Raw genomic sequence first — 21,867 nt, 5'->3', positions numbered from 1 at the left:
GCGCACGTTCATTTTCAGAGCTCCTAGACCTTCCTATAAGAAGTTAGCCAAAAAGTAGCTTCGAAAAACGCTTAGGTTAAGTTTCAGAGTTGCTTCTAATGTACCAAAGCTGGACTTAGACATAATTTCACTCTCACAACATTATGGCTGGTTGGAGACAGTCCGAACCACAAGTATCGGGTCCATGGTTCTGGGCGTATACTGGGGGGGACGGGGACGACTCCCATTAACCCCTGACTATACCGGGGATACGCTTATCACAATGCCTTTCTGGTCTGTGCTGAAGCAGGGCATTCTGGCAGCCAAGTGGCTTGACCTTTATTAGTGAGCCTGGTTACCCCCTCTCGGAACCACAGACTTAGAAAGCGCCAGCTCATATACAGTGCATAAAATATATTTATATATATACCCTTATACACCATTTTAATAAAAAATATCACAAAATTCTTCTAAGTCCCTCGGGAAGAGTGAAAGACGCGCACGTTCATTTTCAGAGCTCCTAGACCTTCCTATAAGAAGTTAGCCAAAAAGTAGCTTCGAAAAACGCTTAGGTTAAGTTTCAGAGTTGCATCTAATGTACCAAAGCTGGACTTAGACATAATTTCACTCTCACAACATTATGGCTGGTTGGAGACAGTCTGAACCACAAGTACCGGGTCGATGGTTCTGGGCGTATACTGGGGGGACGGGGACGACTCCCATTAACCCCTGACTCTACCGGGGATACGCTTATCACAATGCCTTTCTGATCTGTGCTGAAGTAGGGCATTCTGGCAGCCAAATGGCTTGACCTTTATTAGTGAGCCTGGTTACCCCCTCTCGGAACCACAGACTCAGAAATCGCCAGCTCATATACAGTGCATAAAATATATTTATATATATACCCTTATACACCATTTTAATAAAAAATATCACAAAATTCTTCTAAGTCCCTCGGGAAGAGTGAAAGATGCGCACGTTCATTTTCAGCGTTCCTAGACCTTCCTATAAGAAGTTAGCCAAAAAGTAGCTTCGAAAAACGCTTAGGTTAAGTTTCAGAGTTGCTTCTAATGTACCAAAGCTGGACTTAGACATAATTTCACTCTCACAACATTATGGCTGGTTGGAGACAGTCTGAACCACAAGTACCGGGTCGATGGTTCTGGGCGTATACTGGGGGGACGGGGACGACTCCCATTAACCCCTGACTATACCGGGGATACGCTTATCACAATGCCTTTCTGGTCTGTGCTGAAGCAGGGCATTCTGGCAGCCAATTGGCTTGACCTTTATTAGTGAGCCTGGTTACCCCCTCTCGGAACCACAGACTTAGAAATCGCCAGCTCATATACAGTGCATAAAATATATTTATATATATACCCTTATACACCATTTTAATAAAAAATATCACAAAATTCTTCTAAGTCCCTCGGGAAGAGTGAAAGACGCGCACGTTCATTTTCAGAGCTCCTAGACCTTCCTATAAGAAGTTAGCCAAAAAGTAGCTTCGAAAAACGCTTAGGTTAAGTTTCAGAGTTGCTTCTAATGTACCAAAGCTGGACTTAGACATAATTTCACTCTCACAACATTATGGCTGGTTGGAGACAGTCTGAACCACAAGTACCGGGTCGATGGTTCTGGGCGTATACTGGGGGGACGGGGACGACTCCCATTAACCCCTGACTATACCGGGGATACGCTTATCACAATGCCTTTCTGGTCTGTGCTGAAGCAGGGCATTCTGGCAGCCAAGTGGCTTGACCTTTATTAGTGAGCCTGGTTACCCCCTCTCGGAACCACAGACTTAGAAATCGCCAGCTCATATACAGTGCATAAAATATATTTATATAATATATTTATATATATACCCTTATACACCATTTTAATAAAAAATATCACAAAATTCTTCTAAGTCCCTCGGGAAGAGTGAAAGACGCGCACGTTCATTTTCAGCGCTCCCAGACCTTCCTATAAGAAGTTAGCCAAAAAGTAGCTTCGAAAAACGCTTAGGTTAAGTTTCAGAGTTGCTTCTAATGTACCAAAGCTGGACTTAGACATAATTTCACTCTCACAACATTATGGCTGGTTGGAGACAGTCCGAACCACAAGTATCGGGTCCATGGTTCTGGGCGTATACTGGGGGGGACGGGGACGACTCCCATTAACCCCTGACTATACCGGGGATACGCTTATCACAATGCCTTTCTGGTCTGTGCTGAAGCAGGGCATTCTGGCAGCCAAGTGGCTTGACCTTTATTAGTGAGCCTGGTTACCCCCTCTCGGAACCACAGACTTAGAAATCGCCAGCTCATATACAGTGCATAAAATATATTTATATTTATACCCTTATACACCATTTTAATAAAAAATATCACAAAATTCTTCTAAGTCCCTCGGGAAGAGTGAAAGACGCGCACATTCATTTTCAGAGCTTCTAGACCTTCCTATAAGAAGTTAGCCAAAAAGTAGCTTCGAAAAACGCTTAGGTTAAGTTTCAGAGTTGCTTCTAATGTACCAAAGCTGGACTTAGACATAATTTCACTCTCACAACATTATGGCTGGTTGGAGACAGTCTGAACCACAAGTACCGGGTCGATGGTTCTGGGCGTATACTGGGGGGACGGGGACGACTCCCATTAACCCCTGACTATACCGGGGATACGCTTATCACAATGCCTTTCTGGTCTGTGCTGAAGCAGGGCATTCTGGCAGCCAAGTGGCTTGACCTTTATTAGTGAGCCTGGTTACCCCCTCTCGGAACCACAGACTTAGAAATCGCCAGCTCATATACAGTGCATAAAATATATTTATATATATACCCTTATACACCATTTTAATAAAAAATATCACAAAATTCTTCTAAGTCCCTCGGGAAGAGTGAAAAACGCGCACGTTCATTTTCAGAGCTCCTAGACCTTCCTATAAGAAGTTAGCCAAAAAGTAGCTTCGAAAAACGCTTAGGTTAAGTTTCAGAGTTGCTTCTAATGTACCAAAGCTGGACTTAGACATAATTTCACTCTCACAACATTATGGCTGGTTGGAGACAGTCTGAACCACAAGTACCGGGTCGATGGTTCTGGGCGTATACTGGGGGGACGGGGACGACTCCCATTAACCCCTGACTATACCGGGGATACGCTTATCACAATGCCTTTCTGGTCTGTGCTGAAGTAGGGCATTCTGGCAGCCAAATGGCTTGACCTTTATTAGTGAGCCTGGTTACCCCCTCTCGGAACCACAGACTCAGAAATCGCCAGCTCATATACAGTGCATAAAATATATTTATATATATACCCGTATACACCATTTTAATAAAAAATATCACAAAATTCTTCTAAGTTCCTCGGGAAGAGTGAAAGACGCGCACGTTCATTTTCAGCGCTCCCAGACCTTCCTATAAGAAGTTAGCCAAAAAGTAGCTTCGAAAAACGCTTAGGTTAAGTTTCAGAGTTGCTTCTAATGTACCAAAGCTGGACTTAGACATAATTTCACTCTCACAACATTATGGCTGGTTGGAGACAGTCCGAACCACAAGTATCGGGTCCATGGTTCTGGGCGTATACTGGGGGGGACGGGGACGACTCCCATTAACCCCTGACTATACCGGGGATACGCTTATCACAATGCCTTTCTGGTCTGTGCTGAAGCAGGGCATTCTGGCAGCCAAGTGGCTTGACCTTTATTAGTGAGCCTGGTTACCCCCTCTCGGAACCACAGACTTAGAAATCGCCAGCTCATATACAGTGCATAAAATATATTTATATATATACCCTTATACACCATTTTAATAAAAAATATCACAAAATTCTTCTAAGTCCCTCGGGAAGAGTGAAAGACGCGCACGTTCATTTTCAGAGCTCCTAGACCTTCCTATAAGAAGTTAGCCAAAAAGTAGCTTCGAAAAACGCTTAGGTTAAGTTTCAGAGTTGCTTCTAATGTACCAAAGCTGGACTTAGACATAATTTCACTCTCACAACATTATGGCTGGTTGGAGACAGTCTGAACCACAAGTACCGGGTCGATGGTTCTGGGCGTATACTGGGGGGACGGGGACGACTCCCATTAACCCCTGACTATACCGGGGATACGCTTATCACAATGCCTTTCTGGTCTGTGCTGAAGCAGGGCATTCTGGCAGCCAAGTGGCTTGACCTTTATTAGTGAGCCTGGTTACCCCCTCTCGGAACCACAGACTTAGAAATCGCCAGCTCATATACAGTGCATAAAATATATTTATATATATACCCTTATACACCATTTTAATAAAAAATATCACAAAATTCTTCTAAGTCCCTCGGGAAGAGTGAAAGACGCGCACGTTCATTTTCAGAGCTCCTAGACCTTCCTATAAGAAGTTAGCCAAAAAGTAGCTTCGAAAAACGCTTAGGTTAAGTTTCAGAGTTGCTTCTAATGTACCAAAGCTGGACTTAGACATAATTTCACTCTCACAACATTATGGCTGGTTGGAGACAGTCTGAACCACAAGTACCGGGTCGATGGTTCTGGGCGTATACTGGGGGGACGGGGACGACTCCCATTAACCCCTGACTATACCGGGGATACGCTTATCACAATGCCTTTCTGGTCTGTGCTGAAGCAGGGCATTCTGGCAGCCAAGTGGCTTGACCTTTATTAGTGAGCCTGGTTACCCCCTCTCGGAACCACAGACTTAGAAATCGCCAGCTCATATACAGTGCATAAAATATATTTATATAATATATTTATATATATACCCTTATACACCATTTTAATAAAAAATATCACAAAATTCTTCTAAGTCCCTCGGGAAGAGTGAAAGACGCGCACGTTCATTTTCAGCGCTCCCAGACCTTCCTATAAGAAGTTAGCCAAAAAGTAGCTTCGAAAAACGCTTAGGTTAAGTTTCAGAGTTGCTTCTAATGTACCAAAGCTGGACTTAGACATAATTTCACTCTCACAACATTATGGCTGGTTGGAGACAGTCCGAACCACAAGTATCGGGTCCATGGTTCTGGGCGTATACTGGGGGGGACGGGGACGACTCCCATTAACCCCTGACTATACCGGGGATACGCTTATCACAATGCCTTTCTGGTCTGTGCTGAAGCAGGGCATTCTGGCAGCCAAGTGGCTTGACCTTTATTAGTGAGCCTGGTTACCCCCTCTCGGAACCACAGACTTAGAAATCGCCAGCTCATATACAGTGCATAAAATATATTTATATTTATACCCTTATACACCATTTTAATAAAAAATATCACAAAATTCTTCTAAGTCCCTCGGGAAGAGTGAAAGACGCGCACGTTCATTTTCAGAGCTTCTAGACCTTCCTATAAGAAGTTAGCCAAAAAGTAGCTTCGAAAAACGCTTAGGTTAAGTTTCAGAGTTGCTTCTAATGTACCAAAGCTGGACTTAGACATAATTTCACTCTCACAACATTATGGCTGGTTGGAGACAGTCTGAACCACAAGTACCGGGTCGATGGTTCTGGGCGTATACTGGGGGGACGGGGACGACTCCCATTAACCCCTGACTATACCGGGGATACGCTTATCACAATGCCTTTCTGGTCTGTGCTGAAGCAGGGCATTCTGGCAGCCAAGTGGCTTGACCTTTATTAGTGAGCCTGGTTACCCCCTCTCGGAACCACAGACTTAGAAATCGCCAGCTCATATACAGTGCATAAAATATATTTATATATATACCCTTATACACCATTTTAATAAAAAATATCACAAAATTCTTCTAAGTCCCTCGGGAAGAGTGAAAAACGCGCACGTTCATTTTCAGAGCTCCTAGACCTTCCTATAAGAAGTTAGCCAAAAAGTAGCTTCGAAAAACGCTTAGGTTAAGTTTCAGAGTTGCTTCTAATGTACCAAAGCTGGACTTAGACATAATTTCACTCTCACAACATTATGGCTGGTTGGAGACAGTCTGAACCACAAGTACCGGGTCGATGGTTCTGGGCGTATACTGGGGGGACGGGGACGACTCCCATTAACCCCTGACTATACCGGGGATACGCTTATCACAATGCCTTTCTGGTCTGTGCTGAAGTAGGGCATTCTGGCAGCCAAATGGCTTGACCTTTATTAGTGAGCCTGGTTACCCCCTCTCGGAACCACAGACTCAGAAATCGCCAGCTCATATACAGTGCATAAAATATATTTATATATATACCCGTATACACCATTTTAATAAAAAATATCACAAAATTCTTCTAAGTTCCTCGGGAAGAGTGAAAGACGCGCACGTTCATTTTCAGCGCTCCCAGACCTTCCTATAAGAAGTTAGCCAAAAAGTAGCTTCGAAAAACGCTTAGGTTAAGTTTCAGAGTTGCTTCTAATGTACCAAAGCTGGACTTAGACATAATTTCACTCTCACAACATTATGGCTGGTTGGAGACAGTCCGAACCACAAGTATCGGGTCCATGGTTCTGGGCGTATACTGGGGGGGACGGGGACGACTCCCATTAACCCCTGACTATACCGGGGATACGCTTATCACAATGCCTTTCTGGTCTGTGCTGAAGCAGGGCATTCTGGCAGCCAAGTGGCTTGACCTTTATTAGTGAGCCTGGTTACCCCCTCTCGGAACCACAGACTTAGAAATCGCCAGCTCATATACAGTGCATAAAATATATTTATATATATACCCTTATACACCATTTTAATAAAAAATATCACAAAATTCTTCTAAGTCCCTCGGGAAGAGTGAAAGACGCGCACGTTCATTTTCAGAGCTCCTAGACCTTCCTATAAGAAGTTAGCCAAAAAGTAGCTTCGAAAAACGCTTAGGTTAAGTTTCAGAGTTGCTTCTAATGTACCAAAGCTGGACTTAGACATAATTTCACTCTCACAACATTATGGCTGGTTGGAGACAGTCTGAACCACAAGTACCGGGTCGATGGTTCTGGGCGTATACTGGGGGGACGGGGACGACTCCCATTAACCCCTGACTATACCGGGGATACGCTTATCACAATGCCTTTCTGGTCTGTGCTGAAGCAGGGCATTCTGGCAGCCAAGTGGCTTGACCTTTATTAGTGAGCCTGGTTACCCCCTCTCGGAACCACAGACTTAGAAATCGCCAGCTCATATACAGTGCATAAAATATATTTATATATATACCCTTATACACCATTTTAATAAAAAATATCACAAAATTCTTCTAAGTCCCTCGGGAAGAGTGAAAGACGCGCACGTTCATTTTCAGAGCTTCTAGACCTTCCTATAAGAAGTTAGCCAAAAAGTAGCTTCGAAAAACGCTTAGGTTAAGTTTCAGAGTTGCTTCTAATGTACCAAAGCTGGACTTAGACATAATTTCACTCTCACAACATTATGGCTGGTTGGAGACAGTCTGAACCACAAGTACCGGGTCGATGGTTCTGGGCGTATACTGGGGGGACGGGGACGACTCCCATTAACCCCTGACTATACCGGGGATACGCTTATCACAATGCCTTTCTGGTCTGTGCTGAAGTAGGGCATTCTGGCAGCCAAATGGCTTGACCTTTATTAGTGAGCCTGGTTACCCCCTCTCGGAACCACAGACTCAGAAATCGCCAGCTCATATACAGTGCATAAAATATATTTATATATATACCCTTATACACCATTTTAATAAAAAATATCACAAAATTCTTCTAAGTTCCTCGGGAAGAGTGAAAGACGCGCAGGTTCATTTTCAGCGCTCCCAGACCTTCCTATAAGAAGTTAGCCAAAAAGTAGCTTCGAAAAACGCTTAGGTTAAGTTTCAGAGTTGCTTCTAATGTACCAAAGCTGGACTTAGACATAATTTCACTCTCACAACATTATGGCTGGTTGGAGACAGTCTGAACCACAAGTACCGGGTCGATGGTTCTGGGCGTATACTGGGGGGACGGGGACGACTCCCATTAACCCCTGACTATACCGGGGATACGCTTATCACAATGCCTTTCTGGTCTGTGCTGAAGCAGGGCATTCTGGCAGCCAAGTGGCTTGACCTTTATTAGTGAGCCTGGTTACCCCCTCTCGGAACCACAGACTTAGAAATCGCCAGCTCATATACAGTGCATAAAATATATTTATATATATACCCTTATACACCATTTTAATAAAAAATATCACAAAATTCTTCTAAGTCCCTCGGGAAGAGTGAAAGACGCGCACGTTCATTTTCAGAGCTTCTAGACCTTCCTATAAGAAGTTAGCCAAAAAGTAGCTTCGAAAAACGCTTAGGTTAAGTTTCAGAGTTGCTTCTAATGTACCAAAGCTGGACTTAGACATAATTTCACTCTCACAACATTATGGCTGGTTGGAGACAGTCTGAACCACAAGTACCGGGTCGATGGTTCTGGGCGTATACTGGGGGGACGGGGACGACTCCCATTAACCCCTGACTATACCGGGGATACGCTTATCACAATGCCTTTCTGGTCTGTGCTGAAGCAGGGCATTCTGGCAGCCAAGTGGCTTGACCTTTATTAGTGAGCCTGGTTACCCCCTCTCGGAACCACAGACTTAGAAATCGCCAGCTCATATACAGTGCATAAAATATATTTATATATATACCCTTATACACCATTTTAATAAAAAATATCACAAAATTCTTCTAAGTCCCTCGGAAAGAGTGAAAGACGCGCACGTTCATTTTCAGAGCTTCTAGACCTTCCTATAAGAAGTTAGCCAAAAAGTAGCTTCGAAAAACGCTTAGGTTAAGTTTCAGAGTTGCTTCTAATGTACCAAAGCTGGACTTAGACATAATTTCACTCTCACAACATTATGGCTGGTTGGAGACAGTCTGAACCACAAGTACCGGGTCGATGGTTCTGGGCGTATACTGGGGGGACGGGGACGACTCCCATTAACCCCTGACTATACCGGGGATACGCTTATCACAATGCCTTTCTGGTCTGTGCTGAAGCAGGGCATTCTGGCAGCCAAGTGGCTTGACCTTTATTAGTGAGCCTGGTTACCCCCTCTCGGAACCACAGACTTAGAAATCGCCAGCTCATATACAGTGCATAAAATATATTTATATAATATATTTATATATATACCCTTATACACCATTTTAATAAAAAATATCACAAAATTCTTCTAAGTCTCTCGGGAAGAGTGAAAGACGCGAACGTTCATTTTCAGCGCTCCCAGACCTTCCTATAAGAAGTTAGCCAAAAAGTAGCTTCGAAAAACGCTTAGGTTAAGTTTCAGAGTTGCTTCTAATGTACCAAAGCTGGACTTAGACATAATTTCACTCTCACAACATTATGGCTGGTTGGAGACAGTCCGAACCACAAGTATCGGGTCCATGGTTCTGGGCGTATACTGGGGGGGACGGGGACGACTCCCATTAACCCCTGACTATACCGGGGATACGCTTATCACAATGCCTTTCTGGTCTGTGCTGAAGCAGGGCATTCTGGCAGCCAAGTGGCTTGACCTTTATTAGTGAGCCTGGTTACCCCCTCACGGAACCACAGACTTAGAAAGCGCCAGCTCATATACAGTGCATAAAATATATTTATATATATACCCTTATACACCATTTTAATAAAAAATATCACAAAATTCTTCTAAGTCCCTCGGGAAGAGTGAAAGACGCGCACGTTCATTTTCAGAGCTCCTAGACCTTCCTATAAGAAGTTAGCCAAAAAGTAGCTTCGAAAAACGCTTAGGTTAAGTTTCAGAGTTGCTTCTAATGTACCAAAGCTGGACTTAGACATAATTTCACTCTCACAACATTATGGCTGGTTGGAGACAGTCTGAACCACAAGTACCGGGTCGATGGTTCTGGGCGTATACTGGGGGGACGGGGACGACTCCCATTAACCCCTGACTATACCGGGGATACGCTTATCACAATGCCTTTCTGGTCTGTGCTGAAGCAGGGCATTCTGGCAGCCAAGTGGCTTGACCTTTATTAGTGAGCCTGGTTACCCCCTCTCGGAACCACAGACTTAGAAATCGCCAGCTCATATACAGTGCATAAAATATATTTATATAATATATTTATATATATACCCTTATACACCATTTTAATAAAAAATATCACAAAATTCTTCTAAGTCCCTCGGGAAGAGTGAAAGACGCGCACATTCATTTTCAGAGCTCCTTGACCTTCCTATAAGAAGTTATCCAAAAAGTAGCTTCGAAAAACGCTTAGGTTAAGTTTCAGAGTTGCTTCTAATGTACCAAAGCTGGACTTAGACATAATTTCACTCTCACAACATTATGGCTGGTTGGAGACAGTCCGAAGCACAAGTACCGGGTCGATGGTTCTGGGCGTATACTGGGGGGACGGGGACGACTCCCATTAACCCCTGACTATACCGGGGATACGCTTATCACAATGCCTTTCTGGTCTGTGCTGAAGCAGGGCATTCTGGCAGCCAAGTGGCTTGACCTTTATTAGTGAGCCTGGTTACCCCCTCTCGGAACCACAGACTTAGAAATCGCCAGCTCATATACAGTGCATAAAATATATTTATATATATACCCTTATACACCATTTTAATAAAAAATATCACAAAATTCTTCTAAGTCCCTCGGGAAGAGTGAAAGACGCGCACGTTCATTTTCAGAGCTCCTAGACCTTCCTATAAGAAGTTAGCCAAAAAGTAGCTTCGAAAAACGCTTAGGTTAAGTTTCAGAGTTGCTTCTAATGTACCAAAGCTGGACTTAGACATAATTTCACTCTCACAACATTATGGCTGGTTGGAGACAGTCTGAACCACAAGTACCGGGTCGATGGTTCTGGGCGTATACTGGGGGGACGGGGACGACTCCCATTAACCCCTGACTATACCGGGGATACGCTTATCACAATGCCTTTCTGGTCTGTGCTGAAGCAGGGCATTCTGACAGCCAAGTGGCTTGACCTTTATTAGTGAGCCTGGTTACCCCCTCTCGGAACCACAGACTTAGAAATCGCCAGCTCATATACAGTGCATAAAATATATTTATATAATATATTTATATATTTACCCTTATACACCATTTTAATAAAAAATATCACAAAATTCTTCTAAGTCCCTCGGGAAGAGTGAAAGATGCGCACGTTCATTTTCAGCGTTCCTAGACCTTCCTATAAGAAGTTAGCCAAAAAGTAGCTTCGAAAAACGCTTAGGTTAAGTTTCAGAGTTGCTTCTAATGTACCAAAGCTGGACTTAGACATAATTTCACTCTCACAACATTATGGCTGGTTGGAGACAGTCCGAACCACAAGTATCGGGTCCATGGTTCTGGGCGTATACTGGGGGGGACGGGGACGACTCCCATTAACCCCTGACTATACCGGGGATACGCTTATCACAATGCCTTTCTGGTCTGTGCTGAAGCAGGGCATTCTGGCAGCCAAGTGGCTTGACCTTTATTAGTGAGCCTGGTTACCCCCTCTCGGAACCACAGACTTAGAAATCGCCAGCTCATATACAGTGCATAAAATATATTTATATATATACCCTTATACACCATTTTAATAAAAAATATCACAAAATTCTTCTAAGTCCCTCGGGAAGAGTGAAAGACGCGCACGTTCATTTTCAGAGCTTCTAGACCTTCCTATAAGAAGTTAGCCAAAAAGTAGCTTCGAAAAACGCTTAGGTTAAGTTTCAGAGTTGCTTCTAATGTACCAAAGCTGGACTTAGACATAATTTCACTCTCACAACATTATGGCTGGTTGGAGACAGTCTGAACCACAAGTACCGGGTCGATGGTTCTGGGCGTATACTGGGGGGACGGGGACGACTCCCATTAACCCCTGACTATACCGGGGATACGCTTATCACAATGCCTTTCTGGTCTGTGCTGAAGCAGGGCATTCTGGCAGCCAAGTGGCTTGACCTTTATTAGTGAGCCTGGTTACCCCCTCTCGGAACCACAGACTTAGAAATCGCCAGCTCATATACAGTGCATAAAATATATTTATATATATACCCTTATACACCATTTTAATAAAAAATATCACAAAATTCTTCTAAGTCCCTCGGGAAGAGTGAAAGACGCGCACGTTCATTTTCAGAGCTTCTAGACCTTCCTATAAGAAGTTAGCCAAAAAGTAGCTTCGAAAAACGCTTAGGTTAAGTTTCAGAGTTGCTTCTAATGTACCAAAGCTGGACTTAGACATAATTTCACTCTCACAGCATTATGGCTGGTTGGAGACAGTCTGAACCACAAGTACTTGGTCGATGGTTCTGGGCGTATACTGGGGGGACGGGGACGACTCCCATTAACCCCTGACTATACCGGGGATACGCTTATCACAATTCCTTTCTGGTCTGTGCTGAAGCAGGGCATTCTGGCAGCCAAGTGGCTTGACCTTTATTAGTGAGCCTGGTTACCCCCTCTCGGAACCACAGACTTAGAAATCGCCAGCTCATATACAGTGCATAAAATATATTTATATATATACCCTTATACACCATTTTAATAAAAAATATCACAAAATTCTTCTAAGTCCCTCGGGAAGAGTGAAAGACGCGCACGTTCATTTTCAGAGCTTCTAGACCTTCCTATAAGAAGTTAGCCAAAAAGTAGCTTCGAAAAACGCTTAGGTTAAGTTTCAGAGTTGCTTCTAATGTACCAAAGCTGGACTTAGACATAATTTCACTCTCACAACATTATGGCTGGTTGGAGACAGTCTGAACCACAAGTACCGGGTCGATGGTTCTGGGCGTATACTGGGGGGACGGGGACGACTCCCATTAACCCCTGACTATACCGGGGATACGCTTATCACAATGCCTTTCTGGTCTGTGCTGAAGCAGGGCATTCTGGCAGCCAAGTGGCTTGACCTTTATTAGTGAGCCTGGTTACCCCCTCTCGGAACCACAGACTTAGAAATCGCCAGCTCATATACAGTGCATAAAATATATTTATATATATACCCTTATACACCATTTTAATAAAAAATATCACAAAATTCTTCTAAGTCCCTCGGGAAGAGTGAAAAACGCGCACGTTCATTTTCAGAGCTCCTAGACCTTCCTATAAGAAGTTAGCCAAAAAGTAGCTACGAAAAACGCTTAGGTTAAGTTTCAGAGTTGCTTCTAATGTACCAAAGCTGGACTTAGACATAATTTCACTCTCACAACATTATGGCTGGTTGGAGACAGTCTGAACCACAAGTACCGGGTCGATGGTTCTGGGCGTATACTGGGGGGACGGGGACGACTCCCATTAACCCCTGACTATACCGGGGATACGCTTATCACAATGCCTTTCTGGTCTGTGCTGAAGTAGGGCATTCTGGCAGCCAAATGGCTTGACCTTTATTAGTGAGCCTGGTTACCCCCTCTCGGAACCACAGACTCAGAAATCGCCAGCTCATATACAGTGCATAAAATATATTTATATATATACCCTTATACACCATTTTAATAAAAAATATCACAAAATTCTTCTAAGTCCCTCGGGAAGAGTGAAAGATGCGCACGTTCATTTTCAGCGTTCCTAGACCTTCCTATAAGAAGTTAGCTAAAAAGTAGCTTCGAAAAACGCTTAGGTTAAGTTTCAGAGTTGCTTCTAATGTACCAAAGCTGGACTTAGACATAATTTCACTCTCACAACATTATGGCTGGTTGGAGACAGTCTGAACCACAAGTACCGGGTCGATGGTTCTGGGCGTATACTGGGGGGACGGGGACGACTCCCATTAACCCCTGACTATACCGGGGATACGCTTATCACAATGCCTTTCTGGTCTGTGCTGAAGCAGGGCATTCTGGCAGCCAAGTGGCTTGACCTTTATTAGTGAGCCTGGTTACCCCCTCTCGGAACCACAGACTTAGAAATCGCCAGCTCATATACAGTGCATAAAATATATTTATATATATACCCTTATACACCATTTTAATAAAAAATATCACAAAATTCTTCTACTGTAAGTCCCTCGGGAAGAGTGAAAGACGCGCACGTTCATTTTCAGAGCTCCTAGACCTTCCTATAAGAAGTTAGCCAAAAAGTAGCTTCGAAAAACGCTTAGGTTAAGTTTCAGAGTTGCTTCTAATGTACCAAAGCTGGACTTAGACATAATTTCACTCTCACAACATTATGGCTGGTTGGAGACAGTCTGAACCACAAGTACCGGGTCGATGGTTCTGGGCGTATACTGGGGGGACGGGGACGACTCCCATTAACCCCTGACTATACCGGAGATACGCTTATCACAATGCCTTTCTGGTCTGTGCTGAAGCAGGGCATTCTGGCAGCCAAGTGGCTTGACCTTTATTAGTGAGCCTGGTTACCCCCTCTCGGAACCACAGACTTAGAAATCGCCAGCTCATATACAGTGCATAAAATATATTTATATATATACCCTTATACACCATTTTAATAAAAAATATCACAAAATTCTTCTAAGTCCCTCGGGAAGAGTGATAGACGCGCACGTTCATTTTCAGAGCTTCTAGACCTTCCTATAAGAAGTTAGCCAAAAAGTAGCTTCGAAAAACGCTTAGGTTAAGTTTCAGAGTTGCTTCTAATGTACCAAAGCTGGACTTAGACATAATTTCACTCTCACAGCATTATGGCTTGTTGGAGACAGTCTGAACCACAAGTACTTGGTCGATGGTTCTGGGCGTATACTGGGGGGACGGGGACGACTCCCATTAACCCCTGACTATACCGGGGATACGCTTATCACAATTCCTTTCTGGTCTGTGCTGAAGCAGGGCATTCTGGCAGCCAAGTGGCTTGACCTTTATTAGTGAGCCTGGTTACCCCCTCTCGGAACCACAGACTTAGAAATCGCCAGCTCATATACAGTGCATAAAATATATTTATATATATACCCTTATACACCATTTTAATAAAAAATATCACAAAATTCTTCTAAGTCCCTCGGGAAGAGTGAAAGACGCGCACGTTCATTTTCAGAGCTTCTAGACCTTCCTATAAGAAGTTAGCCAAAAAGTAGCTTCGAAAAACGCTTAGGTTAAGTTTCAGAGTTGCTTCTAATGTACCAAAGCTGGACTTAGACATAATTTCACTCTCACAACATTATGGCTGGTTGGAGACAGTCTGAACCACATGTACCGGGTCGATGGTTCTGGGCGTATACTGGGGGGACGGGGACGACTCCCATTAACCCCTGACTATACCGGGGATACGCTTATCACAATGCCTTTCTGGTCTGTGCTGAAGCAGGGCATTCTGGCAGCCAAGTGGCTTGACCTTTATTAGTGAGCCTGGTTACCCCCTCTCGGAACCACAGACTTAGAAATCGCCAGCTCATATACAGTGCATAAAATATATTTATATATATACCCTTATACACCATTTTAATAAAAAATATCACAAAATTCTTCTAAGTCCCTCGGGAAGAGTGAAAGACGCGCACGTTCATTTTCAGAGATCCTAGACCTTCCTATAAGAAGTTAGCCAAAAAGTAGCTTCGAAAAACGCTTAGGTTAAGTTTCAGAGTTGCTTCTAATGTACCAAAGCTGGACTTAGACATAATTTCACTCTCACAACATTATGGCTGGTTGGAGACAGTCTGAACCACAAGTACCGGGTCGATGGTTCTGGGCGTATACTGGGGGGACGGGGACGACTCCCATTAACCCCTGACTATACCGGGGATACGCTTATCACAATGCCTTTCTGGTCTGTGCTGAAGCAGGGCATTCTGGCAGCCAAGTGGCTTGACCTTTATTAGTGAGCCTGGTTACCCCCTCTCGGAACCACAGACTTAGAAATCGCCAGCTCATATACAGTGCATAAACTATATTTATATATATACCCTTATACACCATTTTAATAAAAAATATCACAAAATTCTTCTAAGTCCCTCGGGAAGAGTGAAAGACGCGCACGTTCATTTTCAGAGCTTCTAGACCTTCCTATAAGAAGTTAGCCAAAAAGTAGCTTCGAAAAACGCTTAGGTTAAGTTTCAGAGTTGCTTCTAATGTACCAAAGCTGGACTTAGACATAATTTCACTCTCACAACATTATGGCTGGTTGGAGACAGTCTGAACCACAAGTACCGGGTCGATGGTTCTGGGCGTATACTGGGGGGACGGGGACGACTCCCATTAACCCCTGACTATACCGGGGATACGCTTATCACAATGCCTTTCTGGTCTGTGCTGAAGCAGGGCATTCTGGCAGCCAAGTGGCTTGACCTTTATTAGTGAGCCTGGTTACCCCCTCTCGGAACCACAGACTTAGAAATCGCCAGCTCATATACAGTGCATAAAATATATTTAATATATACCCTTATACACCATTTTAATAAAAAATATCACAAAATTCTTCTAAGTCCCTCGGGAAGAGTGAAAAACGCGCACGTTCATTTTCAGAGCTCCTAGACCTTCCTATAAGAAGTTAGCCAAAAAGTAGCTTCGAAAAACGCTTAGGTTAAGTTTCAGAGTTGCTTCTAATGTACCAAAGCTGGACTTAGACATAATTTCACTCTCACAACATTATGGCTGGTTGGAGACAGTCTGAACCACAAGTACCGGGTCGATGGTTCTGGGCGTATACTGGGGGGACGGGGACGACTCCCATTAACCCCTGACTATACCGGGGATACGCTTATCACAATGCCTTTCTGGTCTGTGCTGAAGCAGGGCATTCTGGCAGCCAAGTGGCTTGACCTTTATTAGTGAGCCTGGTTACCCCCTCTCGGAACCACAGACTTAGAAATCGCCAGCTCATATACAGTGCATAAAATATATTTATATATATACCCTTATACACCATTTTAATAAAAAATATCACAAAATTCTTCTAAGTCCCTCGGGAAGAGTGAAAGACGCGCACGTTCATTTTCAGAGATCCTAGACCTTCCTATAAGAAGTTAGCCAAAAAGTAGCTTCGAAAAACGCTTAGGTTAAGTTTCAGAGTTGCTTCTAATGTACCAAAGCTGGACTTAGACATAATTTCACTCTCACAACATTATGGCTGGTTGGAGACAGTCTGAACCACAAGTACCGGGTCGATGGTTCTGGGCGTATACTGGGGGGACGGGGACGACTCCCATTAACCCCTGACTATACCGGGGATACGCTTATCACAATGCCTTTCTGGTCTGTGCTGAAGCAGGGCATTCTGGCAGCCAAGTGGCTTGACCTTTATTAGTGAGCCTGGTTACCCCCTCTCGGAACCACAGACTTAGAAATCGCCAGCTCATATACAGTGCATAAAATATATTTATATATATACCCTTATACACCATTTTAATAAAAAATATCACAAAATTCTTCTAAGTCCCTCGGGAAGAGTGAAAGACGCGCACGTTCATTTTCAGAGCTTCTAGACCTTCCTATAAGAAGTTAGCCAAAAAGTAGCTTCGAAAAACGCTTAGGTTAAGTTTCAGAGTTGCTTCTAATGTACCAAAGCTGGACTTAGACATAATTTCACTCTCACAACATTATGGCTGGTTGGAGACAGTCTGAACCACAAGTACCGGGTCGATGGTTCTGGGCGTATACTGGGGGGACGGGGACGACTCCCATTAACCCCTGACTATACCGGGGATACGCTTATCACAATGCCTTTCTGGTCTGTGCTGAAGCAGGGCATTCTGGCAGCCAAGTGGCTTGACCTTTATTAGTGAGCCTGGTTACCCCCTCTCGGAACCACAGACTTAGAAATCGCCAGCTCATATACAGTGCATAAAATATATTTAATATATACCCTTATACACCATTTTAATAAAAAATATCACAAAATTCTTCTAAGTCCCTCGGGAAGAGTGAAAAACGCGCACGTTCATTTTCAGAGCTCCTAGACCTTCCTATAAGAAGTTAGCCAAAAAGTAGCTTCGAAAAACGCTTAGGTTAAGTTTCAGAGTTGCTTCTAATGTACCAAAGCTGGACTTAGACATAATTTCACTCTCACAACATTATGGCTGGTTGGAGACAGTCTGAACCACAAGTACCGGGTCGATGGTTCTGGGCGTATACTGGGGGGACGGGGACGACTCCCATTAACCCCTGACTATACCGGGGATACGCTTATCACAATGCCTTTCTGATCTGTGCTGAAGTAGGGCATTCTGGCAGCCAAATGGCTTGACCTTTATTAGTGAGCCTGGTTACCCCCTCTCGGAACCACAGACTCAGAAATCGCCAGCTCATATACAGTGCATAAAATATATTTATATATATACCCTTATACACCATTTTAATAAAAAATATCACAAAATTCTTCTAAGTCCCTCGGGAAGAGTGAAAGATGCGCACGTTCATTTTCAGCGTTCCTAGACCTTCCTATAAGAAGTTAGCCAAAAAGTAGCTTCGAAAAACGCTTAGGTTAAGTTTCAGAGTTGCTTCTAATGTACCAAAGCTGGACTTAGACATAATTTCACTCTCACAACATTATGGCTGGTTGGAGACAGTCTGAACCACAAGTACCGGGTCGATGGTTCTGGGCGTATACTGGGGGGACGGGGACGACTCCCATTAACCCCTGACTATACCGGGGATACGCTTATCACAATGCCTTTCTGGTCTGTGCTGAAGCAGGGCATTCTGGCAGCCAAGTGGCTTGACCTTTATTAGTGAGCCTGGTTACCCCCTCTCGGAACCACAGACTTAGAAATCGCCAGCTCATATACAGTGCATAAAATATATTTATATATATACCCTTATACACCATTTTAATAAAAAATATCACAAAATTCTTCTAAGTCCCTCGGGAAGAGTGAAAGACGCGCACGTTCATTTTCAGAGCTCCTAGACCTTCCTATAAGAAGTTAGCCAAAAAGTAGCTTCGAAAAACGCTTAGGTTAAGTTTCAGAGTTGCTTCTAATGTACCAAAGCTGGACTTAGACATAATTTCACTCTCACAACATTATGGCTGGTTGGAGACAGTCTGAACCACAAGTACCGGGTCGATGGTTCTGGGCGTATACTGGGGGGACGGGGACGACTCCCATTAACCCCTGACTATACCGGGGATACGCTTATCACAATGCCTTTCTGGTCTGTGCTGAAGCAGGGCATTCTGGCAGCCAAGTGGCTTGACCTTTATTAGTGAGCCTGGTTACCCCCTCTCGGAACCACAGACTTAGAAATCGCCAGCTCATATACAGTGCATAAAATATATTTATATAATATATTTATATATATACCCTTATACACCATTTTAATAAAAAATATCACAAAATTCTTCTAAGTCTCTCGGGAAGAGTGAAAGACGCGCACGTTCATTTTCAGCGCTCCCAGACCTTCCTATAAGAAGTTAGCCAAAAAGTAGCTTCGAAAAACGCTTAGGTTAAGTTTCAGAGTTGCTTCTAATGTACCAAAGCTGGACTTAGACATAATTTCACTCTCACAACATTATGGCTGGTTGGAGACAGTCCGAACCACAAGTATCGGGTCCATGGTTCTGGGCGTATACTGGGGGGGACGGGGACGACTCCCATTAACCCCTGACTATACCGGGGATACGCTTATCACAATGCCTTTCTGGTCTGTGCTGAAGCAGGGCATTCTGGCAGCCAAGTGGCTTGACCTTTATTAGTGAGCCTGGTTACCCCCTCTCGGAACCACAGACTTAGAAAGCGCCAGCTCATATACAGTGCATAAAATATATTTATATATATACCCTTATACACCATTTTAATAAAAAATATCACAAAATTCTTCTAAGTCCCTCGGGAAGAGTGAAAGACGCGCACGTTCATTTTCAGAGCTCCTAGACCTTCCTATAAGAAGTTAGCCAAAAAGTAGCTTCGAAAAACGCTTAGGTTAAGTTTCAGAGTTGCTTCTAATGTACCAAAGCTGGACTTAGACATAATTTCACTCTCACAACATTATGGCTGGTTGGAGACAGTCTGAACCACAAGTACCGGGTCGATGGTTCTGGGCGTATACTGGGGGGACGGGGACGACTCCCATTAACCCCTGACTATACCGGGGATACGCTTATCACAATGCCTTTCTGATCTGTGCTGAAGTAGGGCATTCTGGCAGCCAAATGGCTTGACCTTTATTAGTGAGCCTGGTTACCCCCTCTCGGAACCACAGACTCAGAAATCGCCAGCTCATATACAGTGCATAAAATATATTTATATATATACCCTTATACACCATTTTAATAAAAAATATCACAAAATTCTTCTAAGTCCCTCGGGAAGAGTGAAAGATGCGCACGTTCATTTTCAGCGTTCCTAGACCTTCCTATAAGAAGTTAGCCAAAAAGTAGCTTCGAAAAACGCTTAGGTTAAGTTTCAGAGTTGCTTCTAATGTACCAAAGCTGGACTTAGACATAATTTCACTCTCACAACATTATGGCTGGTTGGAGACAGTCTGAACCACAAGTACCGGGTCGATGGTTCTGGGCGTATACTGGGGGGACGGGGACGACTCCCATTAACCCCTGACTATACCGGGGATACGCTTATCACAATGCCTTTCTGGTCTGTGCTGAAGCAGGGCATTCTGGCAGCCAAGTGGCTTGACCTTTATTAGTGAGCCTGGTTACCCCCTCTCGGAACCACAGACTTAGAAATCGCCAGCTCATATACAGTGCATAAAATATATTTATATAATATATTTATATATATACCCTTATACACCATTTTAATAAAAAATATCACAAAATTCTTCTAAGTCTCTCGGGAAGAGTGAAAGACGCGCACGTTCATTTTCAGCGCTCCCAGACCTTCCTATAAGAAGTTAGCCAAAAAGTAGCTTCGAAAAACGCTTAGGTTAAGTTTCAGAGTTGCTTCTAATGTACCAAAGCTGGACTTAGACATAATTTCACTCTCACAACATTATGGCTGGTTGGAGACAGTCCGAACCACAAGTATCGGGTCCATGGTTCTGGGCGTATACTGGGGGGGACGGGGACGACTCCCATTAACCCCTGACTATACCGGGGATACGCTTATCACAATGCCTTTCTGGTCTGTGCTGAAGCAGGGCATTCTGGCAGCCAAGTGGCTTGACCTTTATTAGTGAGCCTGGTTACCCCCTCTCGGAACCACAGACTTAGAAAGCGCCAGCTCATATACAGTGCATAAAATATATTTATATATATACCCTTATACACCATTTTAATAAAAAATATCACAAAATTCTTCTAAGTCCCTCGGGAAGAGTGAAAGACGCGCACGTTCATTTTCAGAGCTCCTAGACCTTCCTATAAGAAGTTAGCCAAAAAGTAGCTTCGAAAAACGCTTAGGTTAAGTTTCAGAGTTGCTTCTAATGTACCAAAGCTGGACTTAGACATAATTTCACTCTCACAACATTATGGCTGGTTGGAGACAGTCTGAACCACAAGTACCGGGTCGATGGTTCTGGGCGTATACTGGGGGGACGGGGACGACTCCCATTAACCCCTGACTATACCGGGGATACGCTTATCACAATGCCTTTCTGGTCTGTGCTGAAGCAGGGCTTTCTGGCAGCCAAGTGGCTTGACCTTTATTAGTGAGCCTGGTTACCCCCTCTCGGAACCACAGACTTAGAAATCGCCAGCTCATATACAGTGCATAAAATATATTTATATAATATATTTATATATATACCCTTATACACCATTTTAATAAAAAATATCACAAAATTCTTCTAAGTCCCTCGGGAAGAGTGAAAGACGCGCACATTCATTTTCATAGCTCCTTGACCTTCCTATAAGAAGTTATCCAAAAAGTAGCTTCGAAAAACGCTTAGGTTAAGTTTCAGAGTTGCTTCTAATGTACCAAAGCTGGACTTAGACATAATTTCACTCTCACAACATTATGGCTGGTTGGAGACAGTCCGAAGCACAAGTACCGGGTCCATGGTTCTGGGCGTATACTGGGGGGGACGGGGACGACTCCCATTAACCCCTGACTATACCGGGGATACACTTATCACAATGCCTTTCTGGTCTGTGCTGAAGCAGGGCATTCTGGCAGCCAAGTGGCTTGACCTTTATTAGTGAGCCTGGTTACCCCCTCTCGGAACCACAGACTTAGAAATCGCCAGCTCA

Source organism: Ascaphus truei, chromosome 1 (genome assembly GCF_040206685.1).
Source record: "Ascaphus truei isolate aAscTru1 chromosome 1, aAscTru1.hap1, whole genome shotgun sequence".
NCBI classification, from domain to species: Eukaryota; Metazoa; Chordata; class Amphibia; order Anura; family Ascaphidae; genus Ascaphus; species Ascaphus truei.
The sequence above is the reverse complement of the archived record's forward strand: the minus strand, read 5'-3'. Positions refer to the sequence as shown.